This window comes from Aptenodytes forsteri, unplaced genomic scaffold, assembly GCF_000699145.1.
Source record: "Aptenodytes forsteri isolate BGI_AS27 unplaced genomic scaffold, ASM69914v1 Scaffold479, whole genome shotgun sequence".
NCBI lineage: Eukaryota > Metazoa > Chordata > Aves > Sphenisciformes > Spheniscidae > Aptenodytes > Aptenodytes forsteri.
Window position 1 is genome coordinate 465,713 of NW_008794627.1, and position 22,201 is coordinate 487,913.

The window sequence follows — 22,201 nt, forward strand, 5'->3', positions numbered from 1 at the left end:
CGCAGGTGGCACTTCTGCTGCCATTTCATTCCTATTATCCATCTAACTGCTACCGCCGCTTCAACAACAACAACAGACTAGAAGCCATACGGTTTATTCATGGGCTGCACCTAACCTATTGCTAATCTTGCCCCATCATCCTTAGACAGTGGCTTGCCTCCTTCTTATCCTTGCTTAATTTTTTTTTTTTTTTAAATACAGCTAAAGAACTTCTTGCTCATAAAGTCCTTACTGAACTTCACTTCTGGTGTCAAGCTGGAAAACCATAGCCAATGCTGACATTAAAAAAAAAAACAAACAACAAAAACAAAAAAAACCCCAAAACCAACAACAACAAAACCCCAGTCTGTTGATTCACTAGCATCTGAAGGTATAGGATCACAGCTGTTTTAAGTCAAGCTAAAGCCCAAGCTGTTGCTGCAGACAGCGTTCCCACCTCCAGCACGACATTTATGTGGCCACATGCTGATACAGATGATGGAACCTGCTCTGCTGAAAATCAGCCCGAACAACAATAAGTTAAATTTTCATTCAGACCAGTTCCCTCTTATAACTCAACAAGCAGCCTCCCAAGCCCTAACGCCGTCAGAATGCGGCTGGGGTGAGGAGAAATGCTGTCAGCAGCAGCGTACACGTGGATCGACTTAAAGCAAATGTGAGGCTGCAGCCTAAATGGGTCAAAGAGAAAAGTACACACTATCCCTACGCCTCCTCCTGCTTCCCTGCTACTGCTCCCAGACCTTGCCACTCCTCTTATACAAGTGAGCTCACACAAAAGTCTGACTTATCACAGCTTAAACAAATGCTAACATGTTCATTAGTTGTTTGTATATTAGAATGCTTCAGGTCGTTTAAGATTAATTTTGGAAGCAAGCAAATGTGGACTTTTTTTATATCCGAAAGTTTTGTCAACTGAATTTTTTACTCATGTAAGATTTGCAGCTGTTTCAAAGTCGAAACAGCTGGAAGGCTGCACTACTGGCAAGAACAGTGAGCACGTGTATGATTAATGTAGCATAACCCTTACCTATCTGACATTAAGGGAATTAGAAAGAAAAATTTAAGATACCGAGAACTTTTAGGTAGTGGTAGCTTTTGAGCATGCAAGATTTCCTTCTGAAAGTACCATCAGTTAGGCTTTGCTTTAATCTTCCTCTGTTTTGTTTGGACAGTGATTTTTTTTTTTTTTTTAAATTACATTTTAACTGACAGTTATTCTTAGAGATTTTTCTATATCTATATAAATGTAAAGCTTTTTCCCCACACTTATCAATTACCAGTTGTTATTCTTGTCACAACAAGAAATGAAACATTTCTGTCACACAGCAGTACTGCTGATCCAAGCACTACCTTCAACCATCCAAAATCATTTCTACATCACTGCAAGAAAAAAAAATCCTCATGACAATCTGACAGTTTTGAAAAGATCACTTTTTTAAAGTTTTAAAAACACGTAATTCTAGCATTATTAGAGAGATCAGAACTTGTTTCATACCTACAAAGCAAAAAGCATTTAACTAACAAGCAACTGTCATCAATCTACACAGCTAGACACGGGGGGGGAGGAGGGGGGGAATCTGTTGCCTATTGGTAAAAGTTATCAAAATCTTTAAAACAAAACAAAGATGAAGACTAAACACAAAAGGATCCACTGCTGCAATGGAAAACTTTACAGATGCAAACAGCATATAAATCAGTGCAGCGTTATCTGCTCGCTGACAGCGAGTTCTAGTGCCTTCCCTGCAGATCAGGGCTTTTGCAAGGCAAAGAAGAGTGAGAACTGACAGGAGCCATTTTTCAGAGCCTTGCGGACACCACAGAAGCAGGCAGGAGCCCCGGGAGTCGAGGTGCTTCGTGTGGATGAGGAGGATGCAGGAGCTGAAGGTATCTCTCCCCTGACCAGAACTGCCACTGAGGCCAAGGGGACAGGGACAAGAGCAGAAGTAATTGAGTTACCGCAGCTGAACAATTACCTCTTCTCAGCTGCACTGCAGCAACTATTAGATAAGGTCACACATACTAAGATTGTTTAAAAAAATAAATAAAAATCTTCCTGTTTGATCTACCTTCCCTGTTATAAAAGCCAGTCCAGCCTTTCCCTTTTCCTGCTAAGAGACTCCTGCTTATCTCTATGAACCCTCCCTACTTTCCTTGTCCACCTTTAATACTTACCTTTTAAAACACGTCTGAGAATTTACTTGTCCTCAGACATGTGCAGAACAATTTCCCTCCCCTAGAGTTCAGCCCTGCTCCTCTGCACACCAGTTACTCTGTCAAAATACAACTGTTAGTGGTAAGTTATTTCCACTCTCCATCATCCGACTGTGTAGGCAGGAAAGACTATACTGACAGAGACTAATACCCGCTCTGCTCTCAACCTGTACTTGACTTAAGGTTGCTGCTTCTTCTTCAGGACTGAAAAAGGCCTGTGAGCCCAAAGCTACTTTTGGGCTCTGGTTTTCGGGCTGGGTTGGTTTTTTTTTCCCCCTTTCCCCCTAATTCTATGTGCAATTCTAACAAAGGGCATTCTCTCCCCATCCAGACCTTACCCGTTTGGCAGTCAAAGACAACGTATGACACAATAAGTCCGTAAGTAAAAATTTCACAAATATCAACTAATTGGCAAATCCCTTAAATCATCTAAAAAAAATGGAAATGTGGTGAGACGGCATCAAGGGAAAAAGGATGCAGAGAGAAGTAGTTGAGGGGGGTGAAGAAAAAGAGGCAGTTATTAAAGATATCAAAGGGATAAGAGATAAAACATGATCTAAAAATGGAAGCAGAAAGAGAGAAGAAGCGAAATCAAGCTGGGAAAGGCACAGAGCTGTTACAAAAGCAAGAAAGATAGCATTAGGCTAATACTTATTTAAGGCATTTTTATATGAAGGTGACAAGAGCGGTCAAATACTTCTTCCTTTATACAGAAGGGATAAGAAACCTGGCAGTTAGGTAAGACAGCATCAATCTTTATCCAGGCTGCAGCTAAAGAATGAAATTCTGCCCTTAGTTTGTCCCTGGCAGCTGAGTCCATCAGCTACAGATAACAAGCAAGGAGTATGAATCTGAGGGGGCTGCTCTTCTTTGCCACTATAAAAGGCCTATTTAGATCAGAGCTACAACTGCCCCGATAATTTTATCTGTGTACTGCCCATAGATGATGAAAGAAGTTATGGACAGCACTTCAGCCTCAACTTTGCATTTCCTTCCTTTTTAAACTAAAAGTAAGTGAAGGTTGCCACAAATCTCAGCTACACAATGTAGTGAATCAGTGAAGCTATTTATCAAGCCAGTCTCTTGTGCTATCTACTTCGGCTTGGAGTTGAAAGAAGATTTATGTTTAAAGAGAGAATGCACATATTTCAGGAACAGCCTTGTATTTCTTTAAACAATAACATTTATATAAGTCAGATGTACAGACTGTTTCAGTAAAGAATTAAAATTACAATGCCATCTATTTATTTCTACAGAGCCAACGTGGCCCTCTTAGAAAATATTTGGCATATTTGAATAATATCTATCTGTACGTATATGATCTCTTCCATTTATATGAAGCTACTCTTTACATACAGGATGTCATCAGCAACTTTTCTGGGAGGAGGGAATTCTCACCAGACTTTGCTCTCCTCCTCAGGAACCCTAATCACCCTAGAATTAAAGATGGAGAGCGGCAGGAGGCAGTAGGGTGTGGGTATTTAAAGACCCAGGGATTGAACTTACAGCCTTCACTGAATTACCAAACATGATTTGTTATGAGAAGAGCAGAAGATCACTAGATTTCTAGAAGACAATGGAAGTTTAAGCCATAAACAGATATAAGCGTGAGTTCATGGCTAAGGACTAATACCGTGAAATTAAAGGAAAATGTAAGCACCATGTTAATGTGAACTTACAACAAAACTCATTGGACCTCATAATAGTTTCCCAAGGGAACTGGTGGAAACCCCCACTGCTTGGAACATATGAATCCAGGAAGGGAAAAACACAAGAAAAAAAATGCATGATATGGAATGAACCCGTGTAAGAAAAATGGGCTAAGATTATTTACTAGGTTAAAGTAAGTTCTTATGCTTTTGCAAAACTTTAAAGCTTAAGAGAGAGGCTGCTTTGCATGACAGAATCATTCTGTATTCTGAATGTACAGAACAGGGGAAAAAAAAAAAAACCCACCTTTTCCTCTCCTCGTAGCCATCTCTGCTGACTCGGTACAACAGCCTTCCAGCCTGCTCGCAGTTTGGCAACAGAACAATACCGACCCAGTGTCAGACAGACCAACCTGACCTGTACAGCAAAGAACCACCTATTCGAGTTGCCACCTCTTAAATTTTTTTCCCATAGTCACCACTCCATTCTAGTTTTCCTAAATTAAATATTGTATTAACAACACTTTGGAAGGGGGGGGGGGGGGGCACAACACACCACAAGCCAACAACATCAAAAAAACCCACACAAAAAAAACCTCAACACTTGTTCACGTAACAAAGTCTGAGAAATTTTGTCCATAACCAAATCTTTAGATACCAGCTTCCTTTGCTCTTCTAGATGATCCACTCGCCTCCAGTGTACCAGTCCTTAGTAGTTAAGGAAAATTTCAGGTAAGCACAATTACATTTTTCTGTTCTTTACGTGCTAAACCTCAAAGATGAATTACAACAGAGTTTTTTCTGTGCAGTATGACTCCAAGATAGGACGTGATATCATCCATTAAACATACATATCCAAGACTAGATGCATTATTAATTCATTTTCCCCTAGGTAATATGGCATGGTGAAAAATAGCTACCAGACAACTTACTGACTAAAGACTTAAACAGAAATCAGTGGATTTATGTGATGATTGCTATGCAGCAACCTAACAGATCTCATTAAAGGAGACATGGATTCTTCTCCCCTGATACTGTCACTGCTCCTACAGAGTAGATGCTGACGTTCAACACAAGGAAAAGTATTGATTGCAACCTACCCCAGAAATAGTTCTTACACCAGTTGTGAGCATGATCTGTCTGAATTTGTCTAAGTCCAACTACAGATAGGTCTCAACTTTATAGCATTTTTCTGATTAGCGACAGTGTTTGGAAAATCTTTTAAATGAGTTGGCTATAAAACACTACCTGCCTCAGAGTTTCAATCAGGCAGATGCTGTAAACACCAAAATGAGTTTTTACCGTTTTCCTCTTTGACTCTGTGGAGCTGCAATCAAGGAAGCTGCCCTAAGAAATTGCTTAACATCAGCGTTATCTTGAACCTAACAAACATATTGCTTTGGCAGAGTCCATAGAGTAAATTCTATTTACTGACCTCTTAAGATCCACAAGAATAAACAAACACTTCAATCAACTGCATGCCTCAGACTTAGTTATGCTACAAGCAGCTCCCCACTGAAGGCCTCAGAAGTTCTATCGCTACATTAATCAACCTCAAGGACCACACTTTTCCTCCGCAAAACAATTATCATCTGGCCTGTCCTCCTTCCTACATTTTGTATTTTACTCAGGAGTGTTCGGAAAAGCAGACAGGCAGATGAAATTCTGCCTAGCTTTGTGCAAGATGACCTTACGTCCACATATCCATGGCCCTGGCAGCTACAACAGCAACAGGACACACTGAAGTTAACACTTCTGTATGGTCAAACGCCATCCTACTACATTATCATATAACAAGAGGTATAGGTGCCACTTTGTTTAATCTATCTTTAATTATCATAAGCATTCAACTCCTATTGAAAGCCATGCTTCTATAGATGGGAAACTGAACTTGGCATAACCAAACATTTCTGAGAGTCCCAAATCAATTGTGGTTTTAGCTTCTGGTAACTGTGCCTCTTATCATTTTGAAATCACAGCACTCAAACTTCAACAGCATTTTGTTCCAAGTGGCTGTTATTATGTTGTCTCTCTTTTATGCTTTCTACAGACTAAATCAGGAATGGATATCTGACATAAGGATCCTTCTTCTTAGCTTAATAGTGAGCGAGTGCGTCTGGAGGAGACGGAAAACCACACACGATTCTCCGCGTTGAACCACGGAGGCAGGTGGCAGTCCTTCACTTCTGCTGCGAGACGCAGAGGAGACAAACCACTCCAAATGTACTCTTTGAAGAACTTGATTTTTGTTTCCATGTCACTGCTTACGCTCCCTTATGCTCATCTTTATCTTCTGCTGAAGTTTTCTTAGGATTATATTTGGTATTTAATATTCAGTGTCACTGTAATCCTACAACTTGACTTTCCTGGCACAAGAAATCAGTGTTTCTCAGAGATCCAAAACAACCTCAAAGCTTTTTTTTCCTCTGTGTCAAAGACCTTGATCAACGTCAAGTTTCCTTTTCTTCTTAAAGCTTGTATCAAACACCGCAATGATCTCGGAATGAAGTTTGTTGTATATGTCAGATCAAAAAGTAAAGAGCAGAGTTGGAGGGAAACAAAACTACCCACACATGCAGTAGGAAAACTGTCTAGTCAATGGCAAAAAGAGCATGTGAGCACCACTGTAATCCTTCAAAAAGAACATTATATCTATTCCTAGTTTTCCAGGATCTGAAATAGAGTGCAAACTACCCTTGAGGAGATCATCTGCCATCAATGCATGGTAGACTCACCATGGACCGAGAATGGAAAGAGACAGAAGTATGTTTATGATCCACAGGATGTCTAACAACTTTATTTTGACCAAAGCTACAGATACCCATTTGCTCTCAAGAAAGAAGCTGGCAGCAAGCAAGAGTTAACTTTTAGTATAGGGCCAGCTGGAATAACACAGACCACTCAGACAACAAACGTCACCTCACAAGCACCCTGGATTTGTTCCAAAAATCACTTGAAAAGTGGTATTCTTTCTTGACACGCTCAAGGACTGATTCAGCTTGCACCAGAAGCAGTACTTTTTTTTTCTCCTATTGCATGTTAGGAACCATACTTTCTAAATCTACTTTGAGATGATTTTGAATAGTCTCAATATACACATTTTCCCACAGTATCACTAAGTAAGCTTGTAAATTATTTTCCTTGTATTCAAGCTTAAAAACAAAGATTTCATGCAGCTAAAAATGTCAGATTATTTGCCCACCTCCCACAAGAAAGAAGCCTTTAGATATAGAAATATATTTTTTTAAGGTGGAAAGGGACTGTATTTGCAAAGCTATTCACCCACATTAGTACTGCTATGAAATCACTTATAGGATTTCAGCTGACATTCAATAATTTTATTTCTAGCTATTTCCCTGAGCTCACAGAGCTTTCACGGCCAGGGAAGTAAGCAAAGATAACACCGGCTTGGATTTGGCAAGCTGCATAGGGCTCAGAATCATAAGGCAACCCCTCTAAAATCTCCCTCATTTACAGATGCCGATTTGCTGACAATAGGAAGATAGCTGTGCTCACCTTCGGAAATGAGGATGAATTTGGATTAGCAAATACTGAGGATTCATCTCATGTTTCAAATGGAGGCTGGTAGTTAGAGAGGAGTGAATGATAAACTAAGAGCTATTACTGATTTACTGCTTTCTCATATAAAGTCTGCTTTCCTCTCTTAACTCCATAGCAAACCTAGGGTAAGAAGCAGGAGAGAACACACAAAAACCTCAGCCTGAAGACTAGGTACAACTGGAGCAGCTGGGGCTGTACTTTTCATTATTTTTATTTTGGAAGAGCATTTTCCTAATCTCTTAGTGATCAGAAAAAATCTACTTTCTTCTTTTATAACAAATCAGGTAAAATATCAGAGGATGAAGTTACCAGAGACAGCTGAAAGGGGAAATCTGACATTCCCCATCCATCCCACCCCCACCCTTTGCACCCGCTCCCAGTGCTCTTCAGATTTCATGCTGAGCCACAAACCAAGGAAAAAAGAAAAAGCAGTCAGCTTTCTATAGGCATCAGCCAGAGCAAGGAAGAGAAGTGAAACAAGCACTGGCAAGAAGTACAGCAGCAAGCCTTGAGAGCAGTTCATCAGTAATATGCAACTCCTCTGATTTGTCTAAGATGCTACAAAGAGTTTGGAAGCAGAAGTTTACAGCTGTCTGTGTACTCCCTCAAAACATGCAGTATACATATTCCATAAGCAAAGACATCAATCTCCTAACCTGATTTAGAAAGCGTCTTTTCCCATATAAAAGCATTTCTATGCATCTGTCTAAGCTTGCATGTATACGCACGCATGCCCAAAGGAACCAGAAATGCCCTTCTGCATCAAGTGGCTCTGCAAAACCCTGAAAATAAGTACCAGGATGACCACTAAGGATGATCACCCATGCTTTAGCACCCGTGCTACCCCATGAGAGTGTGGCTGGAGACTCTGCAGTGTTTGTATCTCCCTTTTAGGCAAAATAATGCGATGCTTTTTAGACAGGAAGAACATCAAAGATGGCTGTGTCTTATACATCGATTTTGCAAGGACAGGAAACAAGCAACCTTCGGGTTCAGTATGTTCTATACTGCTATCAAAAAACCTCCCTCAGACCAGACCTAATGATCAGTGTCTGGAGAACAAGCCAGTCTCAGAAATTCATCCTAAATGGACTACAAAGCAAAGTGCAAACTACTGAACCTTATGCAGCTCCCTTTGTAGCAATACTAAGTTCATGATTCCTACCATAAAAACGCATGGAATGCTTTCCCTGAATATTGATTTATAAAAGTAATCAAATAGCATATCTAAGGTACAATATAAATACTATTCATATACATTCTAATGAATGGCAATCATACAGGAGAACATGTGTGTCTAATTCCTGTACATGAACCCAGCTCTGTGTATACCCCCAGAAACTGGAAATATGATCCTAAACTGCTTTCTTAATATTATGCATTTCATAATATGCTACCCAAAAGTACTACTAACCAACTGTGTGGTTTTAGAGCACATAAAGGAAGAATATACAGTGTTCTTCTAAAAATCCCATTCCCAATTGATTTTATTAAAAAAAGTTTATATGCTCATTAGCATAATATAATTTCTTAGGGAGTCACACATTTGAATATAATTAGCCACTTTTTTGTTGCATTCAGCACTAACAACCTTTCTTTGAAGAAAGATCCATGTTTGATTTTTCTATTGTTCAAACTTAGAGAAGCTTGGGTTGAAAACACAGGAACCCTCTGAACTGACTTTAAACAGCTAAGCAATCAATTACCTTTTCACTTAATTTATGCTGTGTTTGTTTGGGACAGCTTTGTTACAACAGCATGAAGGCTTTCAATCTATGTGATTAAAGCCAGACTTCTAGGTACATATTTGGGATCCCAAACAATAATGCCAAGCAAACACAGCTCCTGCTGACATCCAGAGTAGATCTAAACAGCATAGCTCAAAAACAGGTTTAAGCATGCTGAACCCAGCTCCTTGCCACACTGGTGGCAGTCCTTAACTACACTGGAGCCTGGGTTCGAGGAGACCATGCTGTACTTCTGTCTCTTTAAGTGTCATTTGCTTATAATTTCTATTAGAAAACAAAAGTTAAAAAAAAAAAATCAATATGTAGGAAACAATTCAATTCATTTTCCAAGTGTTACATTCTCAGTGTAGGAAGTTATGTCTGAAATGATAGCAATAATAATGCCTTCAGGGGAGGTATGCATTTGGTAACTCCCCCTCCCTCAATTACTCAAACTTCCTTCATTTCTACCTACATGGTTGACAGTACTTAAGTTTAGTCTATGCAGACTAGTACTTAGTTGAATCATTTTGGACAATAAAGACAATTATGTGAGTACGGGGGGGGGGGGAATATCTTCATCTAAAGGAAGAGTTGGCAACTTTAAACTCATGATTTCCCATTCCACAGTTTATCCATAAATAGCCAGTTCTGCAAAGCCTTAGGAAAAAAGCAACTTTCTTTACAAGTCTAATTACTGTACAACTGTAGAGGGAAAAAATGACTTTATTTTATATGTATGATCTAAAGTTTTTTCTAAGTAAGAGGAAGAGCATTACATTTATTGATGACATTAAAAAGAAGCTGTGTATTAGCAGCCAGGAGCTTTTTTTTTTTTTTTTTTTTTCTCCTAAGAAGCATCCTTCCAGAGCAAGCTGGAGTTCTTGCCCTTCAAAACTTGCAAGGTTAAATTAAATGTCATTTGGGAAACAGATTATATTCATCTTATGAGGAGACATCACTCTGCAACCTTCCACCTGTGATAAAACATGCAGTACCTGCATGTTATCCTCCCTCAGGACTTAATGAGAGCCTTCATGAACTTATCACCCCAAGCCTAGATACGGTCCCACACACCCAGCATCCAACCTCCTAAATTATCCCATATACCATTTTTACATCAGAGATGGTCATAAACTATGCGTGGGAAATTCCACTCTGAGCAGCTAGCAGAAGAGCAAACCCAAAATTTTCAGGAAAAGCCCTACTTTAAAGACATGATGAAAAAAAGAAATTCTCTTTCTCACCGCTCCTCCCATGAAATTACAGTTGAATAACTATGACAATGGCAGAATTCAAACTTATTTTCAGAAAGTGTTTTAAGCCATGTGTAACAGCACCACCTGGTGACCACAGCTGTACAGTATTTTTAACACTTAAGGCATAGTAATCAGCATAGAAGAACAGATTTTAATTCTGGTTGTGTAAAGTTTGGAATTTTTTCAGATAAAAATACGTGCAATTTGTATCAGTAAATAGTAACATTTTGTGATTCTGTTAAAAAATGAATCAAACTCCTCAGAGCTAGCATCAGCCAACTTCTGCTGGTAAGTGGGGAAAGCTCTTGACATAGCAACATCCAGTTTAGTAAAATTCAGGAATTGGTTCAAATGTTTTAACACACTAGGTTAATGAACTGTTTGTTCAAAGGTTTGGTTTATAGTTCATATAGATGGAAAGGCCACCTCAGAATTAGAAACGGTCAAGCCTAGGATATTAAAATCACTTGAAAAAAATCAAACTGGATGTCATGTATGCTATATGTTCTGAATGGATTAATACATAAACAGAATTAGCATTTTGGTCCTAATGCATTAAGAATTTTACTGCTGTTCCAGTGAAGTATCGCAGAACATCTAATACATGTTGCTGGAAAAATCCTTGGGGATCCTGAAATGAAAAAGTACTCCCTAAAGACATTGCGAGCAACAAGAATTCTATTAGAGTTGAGCATTTCTTCTTCATCACTCCTTTTTAAGTTGCGACTAAATTAGCACAGCCTGTGCACTCCAGGGTGTGTGCTGGGAGGAGGGAGGGGGAGAAAATGGAAGATATAAAGGCCTGAGGCACTTCAAGCAGAGAGCATCCATCTGCTAGCAGCAGTCAATGAACAGAACATTTCTAAAAAGCTTCCCACTCATATTAAGTCAAGCCAAAAGAACAGAAAACACCTTCCTTCACTCTGACTGTGCAGGACTGAACATAATGAGACAGTGGGTTATAAATATATGTTTAAAAAAATTAAAAAAAAAAAAAAAGAGAGAAGCTCACAACACAGTCCTGCATTCAGCCTCTCCTGCTGCAAAGCTGGTTTAAAAGGCTGCTGCTCATCTCTACATCATCCATTCCCTCCTCTACTCTGTGGTGGCATGTGGGGGAGTGAGATGATCAAAGAGAAACAGGAAAAGAAAAAAAAGGGTTGGATCTTTTTTTTATTTTATTTTGCTTGTGAAACCCAGATCTTTTCACTGGCCCGGCAAACAGATGCATTGCCCAAGCTAAGGCCCAGCACATTTGGAAGAGGGGAGTGGGAAAGGGCAGCTGAGGGATGGGAAAGGCAGGGATCAAACTACCTTTGCTGTTAGCGATGCTTATCATGGAACTGGACTCCAGAGCTGCAGCTCTACAAGATGAAGGCCTCTGATGGCAATACCACTCAAAGGAGCTCCAGACCCTTTGCATAACATCTCGTTCCCACCCGCACACCGCAGCACATCAGCTCTCTGGGCTGACACTACCTACTGGGAGCACAGCAAATCCCAGCACAGCAATCATCCAGGTTAAAAATAACTTGCATGTGGGCGCAGAGTTGTTCTGGTTCAGGCTGGGACCAGGGTTTGGTTCTGAGTTTTTTGGTGGTTTCCTTTTTTGAGCAGGGGGTTGACATAGGTCAGTCTGCTGATAAACTTGCTGGTGTGGCTGTATTGGACACAGGACCCTCCCACTGAACACACATTTCATACCTGGTACAGAACCCTGTAGTTTCTATTCATTTGTATCTAATACCTACATTTACATTTGGGTCTTCCACCAGTGTACTGTATTTGCCTGAGAAAAGCTGCTGTAGCAATGGCATTGAGCAGGAGCCAAAGTCTTTGCCTGAGCGACTTTTGAATAGTGTATGCAACGGCAGCATCCTCCCAGATGGACGAGCACATCACACAACTGGGAAGGCAACGAGGATGACCAAAGCTACACACACACTTCTGCACAAGGAACGAGGTGGTAATGTTGTGGAGAAGCATCACCGCGTGCTCTGCTCTCGTACTGCTCTCCCAGCCACCACTGGATGTCTGTGAGATACTGTGCTGGATGTGCCTGGGCAGGTGGTGTTACAGCCCTACAACAGAAATACAATGTGCCTGCACATCGTTTCGCAGACACGCTTGAGCTGATGCCACTTGTATCCCACACCAACAGATGCATTCTGGTTCCTCCAAGACCATCAGCCACGGTGAGATGAAAGCAGCTTGGGATCACAGCTAACTCGTGTCCAGCTGCAAAGTACAGGTGAAATGAGTACAAGTATGTCTGCAAGAACACAAGCAAATAAATCAGTCTTCCGTATAAAAACAGTGTATACAGGCACTGAATTTTTTCAGTTATTTGTTAATCCTATAGAGGGTCCAGAAGTTTAATGCTGTGGCCATTATTTAAGAAAAGCTGTCTTCCAAGAAAACTGCAATAGCTCCACCAGCAAGTCACACTTGCGGACCCTCAGGCTTAGGGAATGCTTCCCTGCATTGTCACGTCATCAGCTCTCCAATTTATTTCATAGAGCAAAACAAGAAGGCACTTTCCACACATGAAAAAGGAACTAGGCGCTATCAGAGAACACAGCATTAAAAAGCAACAACATTCTCCCTCTCAGGTTTTGAACCATAGTGCCTGTAAAATGACACAAACACTTCAAAACTCACATTCGAATGTTTAAAAAAGACAGTCCTATGCCATAAGAGGCATACATACTTTCTCCATTATCAAAAAAGAGAGCAGCGGCTACATGGAACTTAAACAAAAGCTATGTTACCTGAAGTATATTGTAAGTCTGTCTAACAACATTCCAAAGCTAAAATGGTCTAATTCAGAAGCTTGTTAGATTACTAGCATAGAATTTTATAGACATTACTAGAGGGGGAGGAAGGAGGAGAGAGGCAGTTGTCTATTTTCTGCCACACTGTACAAGAAGGAAGATAGACCTATTAATATCCAAGTTCATCTCCTTGTGAATGGTACTATAAAAAGCGAATGTTTTAAAAAACATTAGCCCGCTAGGTAAACTGTCTTTAAGTAAAGGATTGCTCTCGAGAAATGACAGGTTCCAATTACCTACACAAGACTGTAGGGAGATAAATCTCCATCAGTGAATTCCACAAACGTGATAAATATTGTCCTACTCTATGTCACATAGAAATTGTCAAAGTTAGCAGGGAGAAATTTTAAGATACGAGAGGCCAAAACTTTAATATCCAAGCAAGAAATTTCACAAGCATGCAGAATTTTAGAAAGCATTTCTTCTTTTGTTTGTCAAAATGAAGCAGAGTTTTTTTGCTTCCCTGGCACAACAGTTTTCTTGCCCACAGCCAACTAATAAACTAAGAGACAGAGCAGAGACAGGAGTGGAGGCAGAGCAAAGGAATCATGAAAGATGCCTTTAACTCCAGAGTCACAAACAGGCCAATTCAAAGCAGCTGAACACACAACTATTTTTTGTTATTAGTTAAGACAACAGAAGTAATCTGTTAACTCATTTGATTAAGACTTCAATTTTTTTTCTTTGTTTTTTCAACTTCAAGGACAATCTTCAAAATTAAAAGAAAAAGTAACAACAGAGATCGTCCTGAGTCCACATACAGACTGAACCAACACCTCGAAGGAATTTCAGAAATGCCTTTTCTAATTTTTCCCTTTTCTGAATAAGCAAACACAGGAACAGAATAAGGAAGACCAGCAAAGCTTGACTCACGTATTTCAACCGGGTGGGATGCTGTGCTCAAAGTTTTAAGTTGTCCATCAGTCTCTTGGCAAAATCCTACCATTAGATTACCTCCAGCAGATCCTCTACTCTTTACTTAAAGGATCCCAGACCCTCTTCATTAGAAACATAACAGATCTCATTAAAGGAGACATGGATTCTTCTCCCCTGATACTGTCACTGTAAGGACAAGCAGCACATTGAAAGCATCTCTGAGACAGGTACTTTATTCATCATTCCCTACCAAAACCATGGCCAAGGCTTAAGACAATAAAAATTTTCAAATCTGAACTCAAGTAGGAACTAATTAATCAGCGCATAACCAAAAGGTTGTCCCAGATCAGCTGATCAACTTGACTGGTCTTTTAACAAAGATAACTGGAGATCATGAAGCACAGGGTCTCATTAGCCATCTGAGAAAGAAGAGATTCTCCATGTGCTGAAGGAGAAGCCACAGTACCAGAAGAATCCCAGCTTCCTCAGATATCTCTGAATCAAACTCCATGGGTCCCCAAGAGTAATAGGGAAACACACAAGGAAATACATTCTTCTACTGCTTTTATCCGAATTCTTGGAATAACTTATGCTGGTTAAAGGGTGGGTTTTCTGCCTCTAAGGTTTTGTTTGTTTGTTTTTCTTAAATAAGTGGTTTGTCTGCCTCTTCAGGTCCTTGCTGATCAGTGAAGTTGCCTGTAAACCCTGAAAGCTGAAGTTCTGAGAAAGGTCTGTAAGGTATTGAGATACCCTGACAGTCAGCCATCAGGGACTCCAGCATCTAAGCTGTGGCTTATGCTTCTGTGACTTACCAGTGCCTGTGTCAAAGCAGAGGACCAGGAAAGCCTGTACCTACTGACACTCAAGCAAGCCTCAGAAGCAGAGAGGTCCAGCAAGCTGGAACACAAACACAACAGCCTAGTAACACCAGAAAAGTTCCCTGTTGAACTGTTATGTGATAAGTAACAGTGATCACAAATGTGAAAGAGCAAACAGGTTCGGAAAATAACATTCCTTCTAAAATTCTTTGACGAAGATGTTAAGGTACCAAAGATTTAACATCCCAGGTCACAACTTTACTGCTTTCCTGGCTCTGGAGCATGTTCTGATCACACAGGAAGAGCAATGAAAGTCAAGAGACATTTGTGCAAGAAATAAATATGTGAGTGTTATGGCTAGGACACATCCATGTTTTAGCAGACGCTGGAGAGGATGGATCTACAAGACAGGAGGAGGGAAAGCTGTGAGTGGCCTCAAAGGGAGGAAGCTTGAACTTGTTAACATGAAAAAGGGCAGAGCAGTAGGATGCAATTCAGTAGTTCAGTTTTGGCCATGTTAAGTCTGTGTCAACAAGGAGATACACAAACGCAGACACTAAAGCGTAGGATTCATCACCCTTATCTTCAGAGATGAGCATCTGAGCTTAGTCAATCTAGACTTCCTTTGCAGTGAGTGAAGAGAAACAGACACTTAAGAGAATGAGTCATTTGACTTCCTTTTGGATTAAATTAATCACACCCTAAATCTGTCTGCCTCTATGCAGAGACCCTGAAAGGAGTTCAGGATGACGAGCTCACACAGACATCTAAACTTTGCCAGCTGAATCCCACCCTAGCTCAAGCCATGACATGGGACTAGATGGAAGAGGTATGTTGAGAATAAGGAATTTTACCAAAGGAAAAGGTTGCACTTCAAACAACAACAAAAAACAAACAAACAACAAACCACACCCACACACAAAACACATGTAAGATCATCCCAAATGAAAAGGGGAAGATGCCCCTTATCCTCCTTCAAGGAGAGATGGAGAAAGTTAACACATCAGATGGAAAGATGAAGGAAATGAATGAGACAGAAGTTGTTAATGATAACAAAGGACTCATAAGGGACAAAGCAGTATACAGATCAAAGAGGGTAAAACTGAAACAATGGTTTGGCTAGAAGAGGAAGTGTTTCAAAGCCTTATGAGTAAAGAAATTTAGAAGGACACAGAAACCTGTGTGTTTTCACCCAGAAAAGGAGAACTTTAAGCAATGGTTAGTTTAAAAGACAACAAGAGAAAACCCAATGGGGTACTAACTGAAGGTGGAGATGGGAGGATTAGAATTAGCTTCTATCCCAACAGAAATGAAGGCAAGAAGGACAAGAAAATGGCAGAGAGACTAGACTAGAAGTTTCGTTATTGAAATCGAAGCCAGAGACAGATGTTGATACAGGAGGAAGAGTCAAAGAAAAGATTGCATCCAAAGGAAACAATCTGGAAGAATTCAAAGTCTATGCACAGCTGCAAAACTACAAATTGACTGGGGGGGTGACAGATACATGGTGGAACAGCTCACATGACTGGAGTCATGAGATGGATGGTTACAGGCTCCACAAGAAGGACAGACAGGGAAGGTGACAGGTAACTCATTTTACACAGAGGAACAGCTTGAATGTGTGAAGCTCTGCTGAAAAACAAGTGACAGGCCAATAAAGAGTTAATGGGTGATGAGAGGGATGAGAAGCAAGACCAAAGGAAACAGTGGCATGAGCACCTGCTACAGACCACCTGATCTTGAAGATGAAGCCTTCTTTAGACAACAGGAACATGTCCTGGTTCTCATGGTGAATTGTAACTATGCCAGCATCTGCTGGAAGGGAATCATAGTGGGGCACAAGCAATACAGTGAACTTCTAGAGTGTGTCAGGAACAGGTCAAGCAGGAGAAGCACTGTGATACAAGTACCATTCTCCAGAAAGGAAGCAGTAGTGGAGAATGTGAAGTTTGATGGCAGGCTTGGTTACAGCAACCCTGAGATGATAAAGTTTGAGATCTTGAGGGGTGTGAGGAAGATGGTTAGCATAATGACAACCCTGGATTTCAGAGGGCAGGCTTCAGTTTGTTCAAAGAAGTGGTAGCAGGACCCCTTGAGGTACTGCCGTGAAGGCCAAAGGGGCCAGTAGGATTGGTCAATCTTCAAGTACAGTCTCCCCAAAGCACAAGGACACTCCATATTGATGTGCAGGAAGTTGAGCAGGCAGGGTGTGTGGCAGCTTGGCTTTATAGCAGCTCCTGAGTCTCCTTAGTCTTCTGTTGCAATGTCTGTTTTCAGGTCTCATAGGTCTCTTTACATGAGTTTGGAGGAAATGAAGCATTACCCATGGTAGAGAAAGACTGAACATGGGCTCACTTAAGCAAAATCCAGTTGGACTGGATGGGATACATCTGAGGATGCTAAGGGAGCTGGGGAAAAAATTGCATCTTTGCAATCTTTAGAAAGTTGTAGGAATCAGGGGAGGTTCTCTATGACTAGAAGGCAGCAAGCATCAGGCTCTTCTTCCAGAAGGGGAAGTAGGACACTAGAGGTGAGTCAGCCTCCCCCCAGCCTGTTAGAAGGCTATGCAACAAATCTACCTGGAAACCATTTCCAGACACACAAAAAGTAAGAAGATTACTGGGACCTGCCAGCACAGATTTAATGAGGGCAAATCATGTCTGACCGGCATAAAAGCCACACTGCAGTCAAGCTAAACAGTAACTACTGTTCTTCCCTCATCCCGTTTCATCATTCTCCCTTAGTACCCTGGCAGCTAAATTGAGGAGATGCAGTTCACCTGTCTAGTCTGTAAGTTGGGTCAAGAACTGGCCAGGTTCAAAGGGTAGTGTTCAGCACTTCAACCATCAGACTTACGAGTGGGATTGATACTGAGGTCAATACTGTTTAATGCCTTCATTAACATGAACAATGGGACAGGAGGCTGCTCCTTTTGCTAGCCTGTGGACAACATCACATTGGGACAGTGGTCAATACACTGATGGGCAGAGCTGCTATTCAGAGGAATCTTAAGATGCTGCAGAAATGAGCTGACAGAAACCTCATGAAGTTCAACAAGGCAAATGCAATTTTTTTTGCCACCTGGGACAGAAGAACTGCAGGGCAACAATACAGGCTGGGGACTGTTTGGCTAGGGAGTAGCTTTGTAGAAAAGGATCTAGATTCCTCATGGACAAAAAGAGGAACATGACTCAGCAGCACCCAATTGCAGTGATGAAGGCTAACTGTATCCTGGAGCTGCATTAAGACTGCAGCCAGCAGGTCAAATGAAGTGATTATCATCCCCTGTTCAGCACTTGTGAGACTATATTTAGAGCACTTTGTCCAGTTCAGGACTCCTCTGCACGAGAAAAGGCACTGACGTATTGGAGCAAGTCCAGCAGAGAGCCGCTAAGATGATTAGGAGATTGGAGCACATGGTGTGAGGCCGAGAGCTGAATTTGCTCAGTCTTAAGAAGAGAAAGCTAAGGGGGAGGTCTCACTGGTGTCTTCAGCTACTCGGTGGTAAGTTACAAAGAAGATGGAGCCAGAATTGTCAGAGATGCGCAGCAAAAGGACAACAAGAGAGAATCACATTTCATCAAAATAAGTTCTGACTAGATACAAGAAAAAAAATCTTCACGGTCAGGGTGGTCAAGCATTAGAGAACAGGTTGTCCAGGGAGACTGTATCATATCCTTCCTTCGGGATACCTGAAGTTCAGCTGCACTAGACCCTGAGCAGCTTAATGCAACTTCAAAGCCACCACTTTGTGGACCTCCAGAGGTCCCTTCCAATCTAAATTATTCTAGTATTCTACTATCCTTTCCTCCCTGGTTGTTTTAGTTTCGTTAAATAAAGATGTGTTCTCTGTTCCTCCTCTTTGGATACTTCTGTTCTTCACGCGTATAATATATTGTCCTGGTCTAATTCACACTGTATAGTTCTGTCAGGAAGTAAAGCCCTCCATAATCACTTGTAATAAACCAGCTATGAAATTAGTGATGACAACGAAGGTTAAAGAATTAAGCAAATAGTTTAAATGTAAACAGTCAAAAAACACATTAGAGAACATCTTCAGAAATGCCTTCCCATTTAGCATTAAAATACTGTTAGCTACGTTTTGGTATTTAAGAGGACTGAGGGAAAACACACATTCAAAGAAATGATTAAAAACACAGCACAACAGTTCAGAAATTGGATTAAGCTAGATGCAGCTGCAATCTTCAAACTTAGTTTAAACCAAATTTGAATATCTGCAACTGAAGCTTTCAAGTTATAATCATGCCATTGACCTTCCTTCCCCTCTCCCTTTTCCTTTTGGCCACTGAAGACTATTGAAAGTATCAGAGCTCCAAGTCAAGAACAACTCCCTTGTAACTACGACTCTGACATGGATATAGTGAGAGCAGATTGCCTGCAAGGAAACAAGAATAAACCGGCTATTTAGAGAGATTATGTAATGCAGCGCAGAGCTGTAAAATGAGATTTAAAGAGACAGAACTCTGCATTTCAGCCCTGCAAGTAACCATAAAAGTTGGGCAATACTGTAGCAATCCGAAGAGGCTCAGACAACAGAGGAAGAAGTCTTGTCAAAGGGTCCCCCCTCTGAGCTAGTATTTTATTCATAACTCTTCTTTCTCACAAAAACAGTACTGCTTGGCTATTTTGTCAAATCCTTTAAAACAAAGCTGAAACACCTCTTCACATCATCTCACAGATGTGCAGGTTTTTACTACAAAAATAAGCTCTATATGAACAGATACGAACCATTTTGCGGACCTGAGCTTGTTGAATTTGTGGAGCTTAGCGTGCTCAATTAGCACAGTTTGATTTTCAGTCTGCGGTACTGATTATGAACAAATACAGCAGTATTAGGTCTTTCCTGCATAAATATTTTAACAAGTGTAAACAAGCCGATTCCCAAACGAACACGCACAAACATCAGCTGGTTCAGCAAAGAAAGGCAGAGACTATGAACTGCCATGCACCACCGCACTATAAATAGTGAGGAAACATACAGCAAAGGCACGTGTGATAAGGGAGACTAGTTCTGTGTATTGGACATTTTTACACAAACCTAGAAACTATAAAACCTTCAGCATTTGCCCATGGCTTTGTTTAGAGCACATATATATATATAAAAACACCAATGCACAAAGGCAGAAATTGTAAAATTTTTACCTTAGGTATTCTAATGAAAAACTGGTTTTTTTCTCATTTTAAACATCCTTTAATTACAAGCCTCAAAAAATAGCAGCATCATACATTCATCTAATTCTAAATATCCTTTAATTACAAGCCTCAAAAAATAGCAGCATCATACGTTCAGCCAACCCCAGCTGCTTTGCTAGTGATTAAATAAGAGACAGTGAGCCCAGATCACCTCCCTTTCACCTCCCATGAACAGACAGACATTAGAGCAAGGAAGAATTTGGCCCAAACTACATGGGGGAGGGAAGGGAAAGCAGGGGGAGGTTGTAGTTTTTTTAAAAAACAGCAAGCCCCTGTTCCCTTGCCGGACTTTTCCCCGCATCACATCAAGCCTGCAGGTTGCTGGCAAGCAGACCAGGCACAGAGTGAGACCTGCCAGTGCTCCCAGACCACACACACGCACGCTCTCAGCTGCTCTCAAATACACTGGGGACGACCTCCAGAGCAATCTGGGCTCCAGAGCAATCTGGGCTCCGCCACCCATCTCTGTTTTCCAGAGTCTGTTCTTCCCTTCAGCAATAGCCTGTACAGAGCACCATATAGGAGAAAATCATGTGCTTACACTACTGAAGGTAGCATGCAGCCTTGACGTAAGAGCCATCAGCGAGTTGCAGGAATAGGCCTCCTCAAATGTTCACAAGCTGTGCCGCACCAGCATCCCAACGGGAGCTAATTTCAGCAGTTCATTTGCAACTCAGTTCACTTTAGAAATGCAAATGTAGTAGTACCAGCAAATAAATAAATAAGTTGCTAAGCATTTTTAGCGATCAGACAGCACAGCGCTCCAAGGATAACTGTTCATTTTTAATACAGTCAACTATCAGTGCACTTCAGTTTCACCCAATGAACAACCCCATACTTTTTCTTTAAAATATATACAGTAAGTTCATTTACCTTGCTACACTTTCAAGTCTAAACAGAATGTATATTAACATATTTTCATCAAAAAAAAAAAGCCATGATCATGGGCAAACAGTGACAGGGTGAGATTTTCTAAGTTCACTGCCATAGCTCAATTTGCAATTAAAAACTATGTAAACCTAAAAGTGTGATTAAATGCAGCAGACAACTAGCTCATTATACAGCAGCAGAAAGAAAAGCCTTTCAAACACCAATTGCTCTACCTGAAATATCAGCTGCTGTTGTCATGCCTGGGACTGAGCAAGAACATCACTTAGCTCATTGAAAAGAACTTTCCCAGAGACAGATTGGCAGCATGACAAACGCAGGTTGGCTACAGAAATCAAAGACCTTTTCCTATATAAAGCATAGCCACAAAAAGGAGAAGAAAACCCCATAAAGAGCCTCAGACAGGTATAGGTAAAAAGCCAAATTATTTTCCTGTTCCAGAACTCTTCAGGAGATAATTTCATTTCAAGCAACTATAATTTCTTTTATATGATGCTGATAGACTTTAGCCAAGTCAAAATCATTGTGTATGATTAGGGGGGGCCACACACACAAAAGCTGTGGGGAAGGAAGATGCTCAGACATACTCCTGGCAAACACTCATCCAAGAAAGAAGCCATGTTTAGATTCCAGAAAAATGCCTACACTGTCTTTAATTGCGATCACCTTTCAGCATAACCAAAAGGGCTTTTGAAGGATTCAAACACTCCAGGAAGCAATAGGACAGCATTTTCTCCCCTCAGCATTTTACTTTTCTACAATTAAAGACAAGGAACTGGGCAGTCCTTATGCACAACAAGCCAATTTATTTTTTAAACGCCTGTGCAAAATTACAGTTTTGATTAAAGTGCCTTCATCCAAAGACAAACTTCACTAACTGTAAAAGGTATTCTATTTTATTCCACTGCTTATACAGGTTACACTTTATACAGGCATTTTTAAAACTCGTAAGATAGTAACTTTGGACTTGACACTGAAATGAGCTTACATGAAGTATGAGCTTTACTGTGCCAAACAAGCAGGGCTCAATACTGTTCAGTACAAACAGCTGAATAAAACATTCTGTATATAAAACAATCTGTATATAAATCGGCTGAATAATGCTGAGTAAAGCAATCTGGCTGTATTTCAATAACACAGATCAATCTTACCCTTTGTATACCT

At 40.6% G+C, this 22,201-nt stretch overlaps 1 protein-coding gene across 2 annotated transcripts in view; it reads right to left on the bottom strand.

The window, feature by feature from the left end:
* Nucleotides 1–22,201, bottom strand: part of BRF1 (BRF1, RNA polymerase III transcription initiation factor subunit) — a 180,398-nt gene that overhangs the window by 145,874 nt on the left and 12,323 nt on the right. The window lies entirely within an intron of this gene.